General features: G+C 46.5%; 1 protein-coding gene across 6 annotated transcripts in view; it reads left to right on the forward strand.

Moving 5' to 3' along the window:
- Positions 1-14,457, forward strand: part of LOXL3 (lysyl oxidase like 3) — an 82,398-nt gene that overhangs the window by 53,605 nt on the left and 14,336 nt on the right. The gene's annotated exons all lie outside the window — the stretch shown is intronic.

Here is a 14,457-nt window from a genome sequence, read left to right on the forward strand (position 1 = left end):
GTACAGAGAGGAGATGTATAATGCTATTAGTGAGGAGATCACCTTCAAGGTCCTCAGTATAGAGATGATGGGGGAGAACTTGTGCAGAGGAAAAGTCAACTAGTTGCCTTTATCAACCAATCAGATCACTTCTTTCAATTTTAAAAAGGCCTCTTAAAAATGAAAGAAGCAATCTGATTGGTTGCTATGGGCAACTGTTCAACTTTTCTTCAGCACAGGTCTTGATGAGTGTAGAGACGAAATGTATAATGTTGTTAATGAGAAGATCACCTTCCAGTCTGTAGTATAGAGATGAGATGTATAATGCTGCTAGAAAGGAGATCACCTACAGGGTCCTCAGTATAGAGATTATATGTATAATACTATTAGTGAGGAGACCACCTTCCGGTTCTGCAGTATAGAGAGGAGATGTATAATGCTGTTACTAAGGAGATCACCTTCAGGGTCCTCAGTATAGAGATTATATGTATAATACTATGAGTGAGGAGACCACCTTCCAGTTCTGCAGTATAGAGAGGAGATGTATAATGCTGTTAGTAAGGAGATCACCTACAGGGTCCTCAGTATAGAGATTATATGTATAATACTATTAGTGAGGAGACCACCTTCCGGTTCTGCAGAATAGAGAGGAGATGTATAATGCTATTAGTAAGGAGATCACCTTCAGGGTCCCCAGTATAGAGATTATATGTATAATACTATTAGTGAGGAGACCACCTTCCGGTTCTGCAGAATAGAGAGGAGATGTATAATGCTATTAGTAAGGAGATCACCTTCAGGGTCCCCAGTATAGAGATTATATGTATAATACTATTAGTGAGGAGACCACCTTCCGGTTCTGCAGTATAGAGAGGAGATGTATAATGCTGTTAGTAAGGAGATCACCTTCAGGGTCCCCAGTATTAGGGATTGGCCAATATTCGCGATTTTGTAAGTTATCGGTATCGGCATCTAACCTTGCCGATAATGTGGCCACTTTAAATCAATGAACTTCAGCGGCTTTTGCGGGGCCAGAGACCGCCGCCGCCGCCCGCTTCTCTTCCCCTGCCTGTCCTGAGTCCACCCACTGCCCGATTGCCTCCCTCTGGCCAGAGACCGCTGCCGCCGCTGCCCCATTGCCTCCCCCATCCCCGGTTTTATAATTACCTGTTCCCGGGGTCCGCGCTACTTCTGGCTCCTGCGGCGTCTTGTGCTGTGCGTTGCGCAATGACGAGTGACGTCCTCAACGCGACGTCACCGTCAGTGGCCCAGTGCACAGTGACAGCTCAGGACGCCGCCGGAGCCAGAAGTAGCGCGGACCCCGGGAACAGGTAATTATAAAACCGGGGATGGGGGAGGCAATGGGGCGGCGGCGGTCTCTGGCCAGAGGATAGGCAGGGGGAGGCAATCAGGCAGCGGCGGTGGTTGGACTCAGGACCCCAGGACAGGCAGGGGGGAGAGAAGCAGGTGGCGGCGGCGGCAGTCTCTGGCCCCAAAAAAGCCGCTGCAGTTCATTGATTTAAAGCGCCTGCTTTAAATCATTGATCTGCAGCGGCTTCTGCAGGGCCAGAAACAGTTTATCAGGGTATACCCGCACACACACACTCATGCTCATTTTACCAAGGATATTTGGGAGGGGGATTAAAATGCATGGAATATAGGTATAAGTTAAACAGATTTGTAAATTACTTCTATTAAAAAATCTTAATCCTTCCAGTACTTATTAGCAAATTATTTTCTTTTTGGAGTTCTTTTCTTTTTTTTTTTTTAAGTTTTGTTTATTAATTTTTAAGAATAGTAACAAACAAAACAATAAAGCTAGGAGCCCCACAGGAGCGACCACAATGCCAGGATAGCAAGTTCCATGGACAAGTGAATGGGAACAGACAAAGTCCATATAATAAATTGTAACGGAATAGTCCCATATCGTTCTTACACTACCCCTCAGGAATAGTCACAGCCCATGTAGCTCCCAGCAAGAACAAGCCCAGCACACAAACACACAACCATACACTCACACAACACTGGGGCCCCCACCCTCCACTCCTCTATGACAACTTACAACTTACAAGAATGAGCCCTCTAAGTCTGTGACCCAGACATAACCAGAGGATCAGCCGAAGCCTCCAGCAGCAACTAAGGTGACCACACCTTATCAAACTTTTGGAGACAACCTCAACTTATGTACAAGGCACGATACGGGGGGACATACTTATTAACCAAGGCCACCCAACGGGAAAGCGGGGGAGTAACAGTACCTTTCCAGTCCATGATGAGCACTTTACGAGCACAGAAAAGAAGAAAACGGACTAAAAGTTGCCTATGCGTACCAGACTCCAACCCATTAACAACACCCAACAGACACACCTCCGGGGCATAAACATATGGAAATTCAAGGTGATCTGCCATGAATTGCAATATCTCCCTCCAGTAGGGAATCATACATCGGCATTCCCACACAGCATGTAAAAGCAAGCCCCTGTGAATACTACATCGGAAGCAACCATCATAAGGCGAAACCCCAATGCGAAGCAAGCAGACGGGTGTATAATACAGGTGGAGAATGAGACGAAACTGAATAAGGAGATCACAGGCACTAACTACAGTAGGATAGCACCACCTCCTTCCACTGTTCTTTCAACAGACCCGGTATGGTAAGTCAAAGCAAAAGGATCTGGTTCCACAGTTTGAAACAACTCATATGCCTGTGTAAGCAGCTTGGCAAGGTCGGCTGTACCCAGCAGCAGTTCAACATCAGAGAAAGCAGGAGCTACCTCCAAGGAGCCAAACTGTGCAGGAATCACATGTCTAAGTTGAAGATACCTAAAATAGGCACTCCTAGGGATATTAGATCGAGTCTGCATATCAGAAAAGGAAGGAAATATGCCCTCGTCAAATAGGTGCATAGCAAACTTGACTCCCTGTGAGCTCCAGAATCCGGTTGCCTCCAACCCCTGAAGGTGTGCCAAATTTGGGTAACCCCACAGGGGTGCTCGGGGAGACACCACCGGCAGTGGAAAGGGAGCTGAGACCACCGACCAGACCAACGCCACTGTTTTGATAGGACCCAACAAGGAGGAGGAGGAATAACTGTATAGTGTATTAGTCAAGGACTCATAGGACCCCATGAGCGCCCCTGCGTTGCTGCATTAGAGAGATCCAGGTCGATCCACCATGCCGCGTACACCAGCTGTGAAGCAAGAAAATAACCATATATATTTGGAGCTGCAAGACCACCTCGTTGCTCTTGCACCTGGAGAAGAGCCTTACTCAGTCTCGGGGGTCTATCCTGCCAGTTGAAGGACCTCAAAGTAGCATTCAGTTGTTTAAAAAAACATTTAGAAGGAACAATAGAAGACAGATAAAAGAGATTGAGAAACTTAGGAAGATAGATCATTTTAAATATATTCACCCGGCCTGCTAACGATAGGGGCAGAGAGGACCAACCCTGCAGTTTGGTGGCAGTAAGCGTCAACAAGGGCACTAGATTACGGTCCATAAAAGAACCCTGTGAGACAGATACCTCCGCCCCCAAATAACGAAAACCCTCCACCAACCGGAGGCCCTGAGGAAGAGAAGGTGGGAGAACCACGCTCCTTGATAAAGGCATCAAAATGGATTTGGCCCAATTAACACGTAACCCCGAAAAGGAGCCAAAGGTGTAAAGAAGGTCAAACAAAGCCACTAATGAGGCATCAGCATCCGCTAGATAGATAAAGATATCATCAGCATACATAGAGACCTTCTCCTCCCAGGACCCCCTCTGAATATCATGAATAGACCCAGAGACCCAAATCGCCGCCGCCAATAACTCCACCGCCAGAGCAAACAGGAATGGTGACAAGGGGCAGCCCTGCCTAGTACCCCTGCTTAGAGGGAAAGAGTCAGACACGTCAAGATTAGTGCGGATGCAGGCCCTAGGCTGATCATACAACAACCAAATCCAATTCCCAAAGTGAGGTCCAAATTTGAGGGCACGCAGCAGACGCCAAAAATAGCGCCATTCAACGGAATCAAAGGCCTTATAGACATCCAAGCTGGCCATGAATCCCGCAGATGCATCACCCTCCGAATAAGATAGATTGAGTTGAAGCCTTTTAACGTTAACATTTGTAGTTCGACCATGGCATAAATCCCGTTTTGTCAGAATGAACGAGGGAAGTAATAACCCCCTTAAGTCTATAAGCGAGTATTTTAGCAACAATTTTAACATCTACATTTAAAAGGGAAATAGGACGGTAGTAGTCCGGCAAAGTTGAATTCTTCCCGGGCTTAAGGATAACAACAATCAGGGCCTCTCTCATAGAATCAGGAAGTCTCCTCATTTCATAAGCAGCATTATACAATCTGAGCAGTATAGGGATCATCTTCTCCTCGTTCAGCCCATACCAGGTCCCAACCTTCCCATCCAAGCCTGGGGTCTTCCTGGGGGGCAGCTCCTTAATGACCTGAGACACCTCCTCAAATGTAAAAGGAGCATCAAGAGCAGAGGCATGAGAGGGAGTAAGGGAGGAAAGAGAAAGACCCGCCAAAAATGGACCCAAGCCCTCCAGGACACTAGAATAACTAGAAGAATATAAATCACTATAAAAGGCCTTGAAAACCCCATTAACCACCACAGGATCTCAAACAAAAATGCCATCCACACCACAGATACAGGGAATAGACAACACCGGTCCATTCTCCTTTGCCAAATAGGCCAGGAGCCTTCCATTCTTATCCCCAAACTCAAATATGGCAGCCTCCCTATCCACTAATTTCAACTGTACCCGATGTCTCTGCAAAATCAGTAAAGATCTCTGGGCCTTGGCCCACGCTTGATCAACCAGGGGAGAGAGATCCCTCACCACCGCCTCCAGCACCCCTATCTCAGTCTGTAGGGCACGTTCCTTAGCCGCATGAAGGGTCCTTTGGCGAGCCACCCCTGCTATAAATGCCCCTCTCATAGTCACCTTGTAGGCATTCCACTGAACCAGGGCATCCGGATGATACCCATTGTGAGCCAATAATTGGTATGTGCATCCTCCATAGCCCCAGAAACCGGTTCAGCACAAAGCCACCCAGGGTGCATGTGCCAGAGTTTAGAGGAACAATTCGGGCCTAATCTTAGAGTAAGTATGAGAGCAGAATGATCTGAGATCCCTCTACTGGTGTATAGGATATCGCTTACCACAGTGACAGCTGTATGGGCCGACACTTTAGATGTTCGAGGAGTAGGTACACATGAGTTGCTGCGGGATGGTCCACCGGACCGCTGAGAGCCTTCATTAGAGGAGTTGTCATCTTCAGAGGACTGCCGGGCCGCCTCTGTAGCAACCTTTGACTTTTTAGCTTTGTTGTAGAAGCCCCCCATAGCAACACAGAGGGTAGGCAGTGATAAATAGAGAGTATACCCAAGGGGAGCAGACCAGAAGGTATCCCACAGGCAGCACTATCAATAAGGCAGCAGTCCAGCACCAAGGGGAAGAATCACAAAGTTCAGCAGACTCACAGTTCAAAGCTCCAGAGCAAGGTAGAGGCACAGCAGCAGCAGCACAAGACACTGGCAGACTGGCACAGCAGAGTAGGTTCCACCCCACTAGCAGTAGAGGATGAGCTGAGACCACGACCGGGAGGTTAGGGTTCCCCCATTGCCAGCAGCAATCCAGAGTACCAGCCGAAGATTGCCCATGCAGCCCTCAGCAGCGGAGAGATGTGCGCACTGCACCTGCAGACGGAAGTCAGCAGAGCCGGGAGGAAGTCGAGCGCAGCGTGCCACTCAGTCCCTCTGGCGGGAATCTCCTAGGAGACCAACTGGGCCTGCCCAAGTAGGCAACAATGGCGGCGCCCCCACAGCCCTCCAGCAATCCACCCGAAGCTCCCGTACACCGTCCCCGTGGCACCTGGGGACCCAAGACCTCACAGGAGAACTTTGCAGAGAAGCACCAGCCACCAGTCAGCTCCAAGCACCTCCCGACAGCTACAGCCCTCAGCTCAGGACCAAAGGACTCCCCAGCAGAAAAAGTGAGCGTTCCACCACAGGCAGGGCAGCAGTAGATATCCATCACAGCAAGGCCAGGTGAGTTGCAGACTCTCAGGATAGGTATTTCAGGGTTTTAGAGGCTGAGGGTGTAAGAGCTCCGGCTCACACGTCCTCTCAGTCCAGCGTGCAGGCCACGCCCCCTTTGGATTTATTTTCGGTCTGACCACAGTGCTCTGTGCTGACACCTCTGTCCATGTCAGGAACTGTCCAGAGCAGGAGAAAATCCCCAGAACAAACATATGCTGCTTTGGACATATGCCTAAAATGGACAGAGGTGTCAGCAGGGAGCACTGTGGACAGACAGAAAATAAATCCAAAAAGGAAAGAATTTCCTCTGTAGTATTCAGCAGCTAATAATTACTGGAAGGGTTAAGCTTGTTAATGAAAGCAATTTCAAAATCTGAAACAAAATATTTTGCCCGGACCTTCTAGGTGAGTATATATATTGTATAAATTTAGAGATAAGGATAGGCTATAAATGATTATAAATATAATGTGTAGAACTGATGAGTATAAAATTGATGAATATAAAATAAATAATTGGATCGTGCTTCAATAATAGGTTTATTAAAATATAACAATATAAAAAGTTACTCCTCACAGGGCCCTTGTGTGGAGAACACATAAAATTGCAGGCAATCAATTAATACTAAATATACATAGAATAAGATTGTATCACTGGCATATTGTGTACAACGAGCAAATGCCTATTTATGACAAGCAGATACTTGTTGCACCGAACAATCAGTAGGAAAAGCCTATGTGCTTAATTGGCTGATTCCCACATAAGAATATATAAAGGTGAAATATATCCTTATTATATTATTAGACAGTTTGTAGCAATTTGAAAATGATGTTACCCGTCCTTTTTGTAACAACTCGGGCAGTTCACACTGGAATCAAGTGATGTTGTAACGGTGCCTAGATGGTTTAATGCACCGAATCCTCTAAGCGGCGGTCCCAGATGGTATTGGAGAAATAGCCAAGCAGAGTCCTAATATGAAGCGGTGGTGGTCACCTCGGACTGATGGCGCTGGCAGGCGCTGATGTATAAAAGATGCCAGGAGACCGTTGGCGCTGGCAGGCGCTGGAGATGAAAGAATCCTCACCGCTGGGCTTCAATGCTGGCTGGATGGAACCGGAGACCGGACGCTGAGTACGAGGAGCTCACCTCGTGTTGCCGGCGTGTGACGTCAGCAGATGTTAGAGCTGGAAACTCTGCACCAGAGTTGGACTTGTAATCGTTGGACCGGACAAGTGCTGGACTGGATACAATGCAGTCCAATGGTTCACAAAAGGTAACTGGCCGTTAGTAGTGGGCACAGTTCACAAATAGCGTTTGTGCCAGTGACTATGTAAACAGGACTAGACGCGTTTCAGGGTTATGTGGTGTAACATCTGCTGACGTCACACGCCGGCAACACGAGGTGAGCTCCTCGTACTCAGCGTCCGGTCTCCGGTTCCATCCAGCCAGCATTGAAGCCCAGCGGTGAGGATTCTTTCATCTCCAGCGCCAACGGTCTCCCGGCATCTTTTATACATCAGCGCCTGCCAGCGCCATCAGTCCGAGGTGACCACCACCGCTTCATATTAGGACTCTGCTTGGCTATTTCTCCAATACCATCTGGGACCGCCGCTTAGAGGATTCGGTGCATTAAACCATCTAGGCACCGTTACAACATCACTTGATTCCAGTGTGAACTGCCCGAGTTGTTACAAAAAGGACGGGTAACATCATTTTCAAATTGCTACAAACTGTCTAATAATATAATAAGGATATATTTCACCTTTATATATTCTTATGTGGGAATCAGCCAATTAAGCACATAGGCTTTTCCTACTGCTTGTTCTGTGCAACAAGTATCTGTTTGTCACAAATAGGTATTTGCTTGTTGTACACAATATGCCAGTGATACAATCTTATTCTATGTATACTTAGTATCAATTGATTGCCTGTAATTTTATGTGTTCTCCACACAAGGGCCCTGTGAGGAGTAACTTTTTATATTGTGATATTTTAATAAACCTATTGCATTATTATTGAAGCACGATCCAATTATTTATTTTATATTCCTCAATTTTATACTCATCAGTTCTACACATTATATTTATAATCATTTATAGCCTATCCTTATCTCTAAATTTATACAATATATATACTCACCTAGAAGGTCCGGGTAAAATATTTTGTTTCTGGTTTCCTCTTTTCTGCTACTGAGGTATAGTTGCATGCCCTAGTTTGACCTCGGTGTGTATTATTAATTGTGAGCTGCACACACATTTTTTCCTAATTTACAAATCTGTTTAACTTTTTGGCACCGGTTGATTTAAAAAAAAAATAAAAAAATTCCACCAGAGTACCCCTTTAAGGTCCTCAGTATAGAGATGAGATGTATAGTGCTGGTATTGTGGAGATCACTTTTAGGGTCCTCAGTCTAGATGGGGTTTTTCACGTCTGCTCTGGATTATTACCTCTGGGCTCTATATGGTGGGGGTGTCCTACATAAAGGTGTGGGCTGTATATGGTGGGGGCTGGGTTGTCCTACATAGATGTCTGGGCGGCAGTTCAGAGGTTCTGGATTTTTTGGTGTCTCTGTTTCCACAGTACAGCATTGGCTATTACAGAGTTCTGTACGTGAAGCGTAATCTTTGTCTAAATTTACAGTAGACCAGTCACTACTTGTGTTATATAATCTAGTTGTGCTGTAATCTGCCACTTATTCTGCATAATATTCATCGCCTGTTACTGTTCATTCTCTTCTCTGTATCCATGTGTGGAGAAACAGAGGAATCTGGAGAAGGACAGAGGGGTCAGTAGGGGAAGACAGAGAGGTCTGGAAGAGAGGACAGAGGAGGCTGGAGAAGGGTACAGGGGAGTCTCAAAAACACAGAGGGGTCTGGAGGGGACAAAGAAATCTTAAAGGGACAGAGGAGTCTGAAGTGGACAGAGGAGTTTCAAAGGGACAGTGGAGTCTCAAAGTGAGAGTCTGAAGGAAACAGCTTAGTCTGGAGGGTACAGAGGTGACTTGATAGGGCAGAGAGGTCCGGAAGGAGGACAGAAAGGTCCGGAGGGGACAGTGATGTCTAGAGAAGAAGGACAGAGGAGTCTGGAAGAGACAGAGGGGTCTGGAGGAGGACAGATGGGTCTGAAGAAGGGCAAAGGAGTCTGGAGAAGGAAATAGATGTCTAGAGGAGGAGGACAGAAGAGTCTGGAGAAGACAGGTCTAGAGTGGGACAGAAGATTCTGGGGGAGGACATAGATATATAGAGGAGGAGGACAGAGGGGTTTAAAGGAGGACTAAGGTGTCTGAAGAAAACAAAGTCAGGGGTGGGACATAGAAGACTGGAGGAGGACAGATGAGTCTGGATGAGGACATAGATGTCTAGAGGAGGAGGACAGAAGAGTCTGGAGGAGACAGAGGGGACTGGAGGAAGACAGGAGTCTGAAGGGGAAAGAGGATTCTGGAGGAGAAGAAAAGAGGAGTCTGGAGGAAAAAGAGGCATCTGGAGAAGACAGATGAGTCTGGAGGGGAGGTAGGAGTCTAGGGGAGGACAGAGATGTCTAGAGGAGAAGAGCATATGGTTCTGGAGGAGGACAGAGGAGTCTGGAAGATGACAAAGGTGTCAAGAGAAGGAGGACAGGTGTCTAGAAGAGGACAGAGGAGTCTGAAGAGTACAAACGAGTCTGGAGGGGAAAGAGGAGTCTGTTGGGGACTGAGGATTCTGGAGGGGACAGAGGAGTTTAAAAGGAACAGAGGGGTCTGGAGTGAGACAGAGAAGACTAAATGAGACAGAGGAGTAGTGTGGACAGGGCAGATGGGTCTCAAGGGAAACCGAAGAGTCTGGAGGAGGACAGTGGAGTCTCAAAGGGACAGACCGGTCTGGACAGGTCAGAGAGGTCTTATGGGGGTCAGAGGGGTCTGGAGTAGGACTGAGATGTCTAGATGAAGTTAGAGGGGTCTGGAAGGGGACAGAGGAGTCTGATATATCCTTCTCTTCTTATTGAAATAAATATTTACACTCGTCAACTAGTGAACAACAGTATGGCCAGCTTTATAGCTTCAGAGGAACCCTGCCACAGCCCACAGGTGACAACAACCGTGGCCTCATGAGGTGATGTCACAGGTGAGAACATCTGCTGCCTCATGAGGTGATGTCACAGGTGAGAACATCTGCTGCCTCATGAGGTGATGTCACAGGTGAGAACATCTGCTGCCTCATAAGTTGGTCACAATGTGACCAGTGAGAACATCTGCTGCCTCAAGTTGGTATGTTACAGGTGAAAAAATCTGCTGCGTTAGGAGGTGATGTCACAGGTGGGAACATCTGCTGTCTCATGTGGTGATGTCACAGGTGAGGACATCTGCTGTCTCATGAGGTGATGTCACAGGTGAGGACATCTGCTGTCTCATGAGGTGATGTCACAGGTGAGGACATCTGTCTCATGAGGTGATGTCACAGGTGAGGACATCTGCTGTCTCATGAGGTGATGTCACAGGTGAGGACATCTGCTGTCTCATGAGGTGATGTCACAGGTGAGGACATCTGCTGTCTCATGTGGTGATGTCACAGGTGAGAACATCTGCTGTCTCATGAGGTGATGTCACAGGTGAGGACATCTGTCTCATGAGGTGATGTCACAGGTGAGGACATCTGCTGTCTCATGAGGTGATGTCACAGGTGAGGACATCTGCTGTCTCATGAGGTGATGTCACAGGTGAGGACATCTGTCTCATGAGGTGATGTCACAGGTGAGGACATCTGCTGTCTCATGAGGTGATGTCACAGGTGAGGACATCTGCTGTCTCATGAGGTGATGTCACAGGTGAGGACATCTGCTGTCTCATGTGGTGATGTCACAGGTGAGAACATCTGCTGTCTCATGAGGTGATGTCACAGGTGAGGACATCTGTCTCATGAGGTGATGTCACAGGTGAGGACATCTGCTGTCTCATGAGGTGATGTCACAGGTGAGGACATCTGCTGTCTCATGAGGTGATGTCACAGGTGAGGACATCTGTCTCATGAGGTGATGTCACAGGTGAGAACATCTGCTGTCTCTTGTGGTGATGTCACAGGTGAGAACATCTGCTGTCTCATGTGGTAATGTCACAGGTGAGAACATCTGCTGTCTCATGTGGTAATGTCACAGGTGAGAACATCTGCTGTCTCATGTGGTGATATCACAGGTGAGAACATCTGCTGTCTCATGTGGTAATGTCACAGGTGAGAACATCTGCTGTCTCATGTGGTAATGTCACAGGTGAGAACATCTGCTGTCTCATGTGGTAATGTCACAGGTGAGAACATCTGCTGTCTCATGTGGTGATATCACAGGTGAGAACATCTGCTGTCTCATGTGGTGATATCACAGGTGAGAACATCTGCTGTCTCATGTGGTGATATCAGAGGTGAGAACATCTGCTGTCTCATGTGGTAATGTCACAGGTGAGAACATACATCTGCTGTCTCATGTGGTAATGTCACAGGTGAGAACATCTGCTGTCTCATGTGGTGATATCACAGGTGAGAACATCTGCTGTCTCATGTGGTGATATCACAGGTGAGAACATCTGCTGTCTCATGTGGTAATGTCACAGGTGAGAACATACATCTGCTGTCTCATGTGGTAATGTCACAGGTGAGAACATCTGCTGTCTCATGTGGTGATATCACAGGTGAGAACATCTGCTGTCTCATGTGGTAATGTCACAGGTGAGAACATCTGCTGTCTCATGTGGTGATATCACAGGTGAGAACATCTGCTGTCTCATGTGGTAATGTCACAGGTGAGAACATCTGCTGTCTCATGTGGTAATGTCACAGGTGAGAACATCTGCTGTCTCATGTGGTAATGTCACAGGTGAGAACATCTGCTGTCTCATGTGGTGATATCACAGGTGAGAACATCTGCTGTCTCATGTGGTAATGTCACAGGTGAGAACATCTGCTGTCTCATGTGGTAATGTCACAGGTGAGAACATCTGCTGTCTCATGTGGTGATATCACAGGTGAGAACATCTGCTGTCTCATGTGGTGATATCACAGGTGAGAACATCTGCTGTCTCATGTGGTGATATCAGAGGTGAGAACATCTGCTGTCTCATGTGGTAATGTCACAGGTGAGAACATACATCTGCTGTCTCATGTGGTAATGTCACAGGTGAGAACATCTGCTGTCTCATGTGGTGATATCACAGGTGAGAACATCTGCTGTCTCATGTGGTGATATCACAGGTGAGAACATCTGCTGTCTCATGTGGTAATGTCACAGGTGAGAACATACATCTGCTGTCTCATGTGGTAATGTCACAGGTGAGAACATCTGCTGTCTCATGTGGTGATATCACAGGTGAGAACATCTGCTGTCTCATGTGGTAATGTCACAGGTGAGAACATCTGCTGTCTCATGTGGTGATATCAGAGGTGAGAACATCTGCTGTCTCATGTGGTAATGTCACAGGTGAGAACATACATCTGCTGTCTCTTGAGGTGATGTCACATGATGTGAGACACTTAGTAAGTATTTACTTTATTTAACAGGTGGGCATGTACTGAAGCAGGGGATGGTTGCCCATGGGTCACTTCACCCATCATGTCCTTACTCTTAGTCTTGGCCCTTTCCTTCTCTGACATCTTTCAATCTCACATTTTTCAGACAAGATAAAACATCTTCAAACAAAAAACGTTCCACCAAGACAAAGCGTCACTCCAGAAGGTAACCCCGGGCAGTTTATTTCATGACAGAAAATAAACTCCCAAGTGCTGTACTAACCCTGTCAGCTACAGCACTGGGGGCCCCTCGGGGCCACCCTGACAATGAGCCTTAACACCTTCGCCTCATTCGCCAAAAATACACTGTTTAAATGCTAAGACGTGGACAATATGGTCACAGCTGGAGGAACCTCTCCATGGCTTAATGGTCCAGCAGTGCTCCATCCACCTGTCCCTTCTATAGACATCTCTCACTAACCTCTGCCTATTGTTGTAATACAATCATCTCCATCTTATCTCCCCTCAGACGTCTGAAGAAACAAGCCGCCTCTAAACGGGTCCCCAAGGTGGTGGCCTCAAGTCCAAGGTATCATGGAAAGTTTATTTCCTGTGATTCCTTCACTGTAAGGATCGGAGAATAAACTTCTGTTTTTACAGATGATAGGACGTCAATCATCACAGCTTCACCGTAGGCTTGTGACCTCCTGCTCTTCTGTGCCCTTTCCTCCCTGTTCATACTGCATACACACCTTTAAGTAAAGGCCTTATAGAGATCTAAAGACATAGTTATGTGTGTTCTTCTGGTAGCTGGCACAAGCTTAGTGCACCATCAGGCACTTTGTGCCCCATTATAAGGAGTCGTTCACATCAGTCATTGATCTTCATTGAGACAGGTCAGACCTGTGACACTGGCAGGCCCTCTACATTACATTGATTCGTTGCCTTATGCATCTAGAGCCTCCACGTTGCTTAACATCTTATGTGCCATTGGTGTCAATATAATATCCACCCCCAATGACTCTGGACACTTGGTGCCCTTCATTAGTGTCCCCTCACTGGGCATGTGCTGTCCATCTCTGGTGATCATCCACTTTAATGGCAATTATGAGCCGCTCTGGCTACCAGCTTTGAAAATGTAGATTTTATCATATGATGTACACACCAATTTATTTATATAGCACCAGCATAGACCACAGTGATGTACATAAATTATCAACACATGGTTTGATCTCCCAACCTCAAACTCATATGCACTGGAGCCAATTCTGGCCAAGTTGGTTACACCAACCAATTTCAGCTGACCATCAATGGGTATGGTTGCCTCCGAACTCTCTCCAAACAGCAGATATCGGGAATGGCTAAACCTTTTGTTTTCGGAAAAATAAGTTATTGGCCAGAGAATCTGTTATTCTGTCCTTTCTCCATTGAAGAATGCTTGTGTTATGGCTGAATCTTTGTCAAGCCAGCAGATGTTTAAAGTGGTACTTCGGTGAAAAACGTTTTCTTTTTTTTAAATCAACTGGTGCCAGAAAGTTAAACAGATTTGTAAATCGCTTCTATAAAAAAAAAATCTTAATCCTTCCAGTACTTATTAGCTGCTGATTACTACAGAAGAAATTATTTTCTTTTTGGAACACAGCGCTCTCTGCTGACATCTCTGTCCATTTTAAGAACTGTCCAGAGTAGGAGAAAATCCCCATAGCATACATATGCTGCTCTGGTCAGTTCCTAAAATGGACAGAGAGGTCAGCAGAGAGCACTCTTGATTCAGCAGAGTGCACTGTGTTCCAAAAAGAAAAGAATTTCCTCTGTAGTATTCAGCAGCTAATAAGTACTGGAAGGATTAAAACATTTTAATAGAAGTAATTGACAAACCTGTTTAACTTTCTGGCACCAGTTGAGCTAAAATAAAAAAGTTTTCCACCGGAGTACCCCTTTAAAGCAACTTTAAATGAGTTGTG

This window comes from Hyla sarda, chromosome 1 (assembly GCF_029499605.1).
Source record: "Hyla sarda isolate aHylSar1 chromosome 1, aHylSar1.hap1, whole genome shotgun sequence".
NCBI classification, from domain to species: Eukaryota; Metazoa; Chordata; class Amphibia; order Anura; family Hylidae; genus Hyla; species Hyla sarda.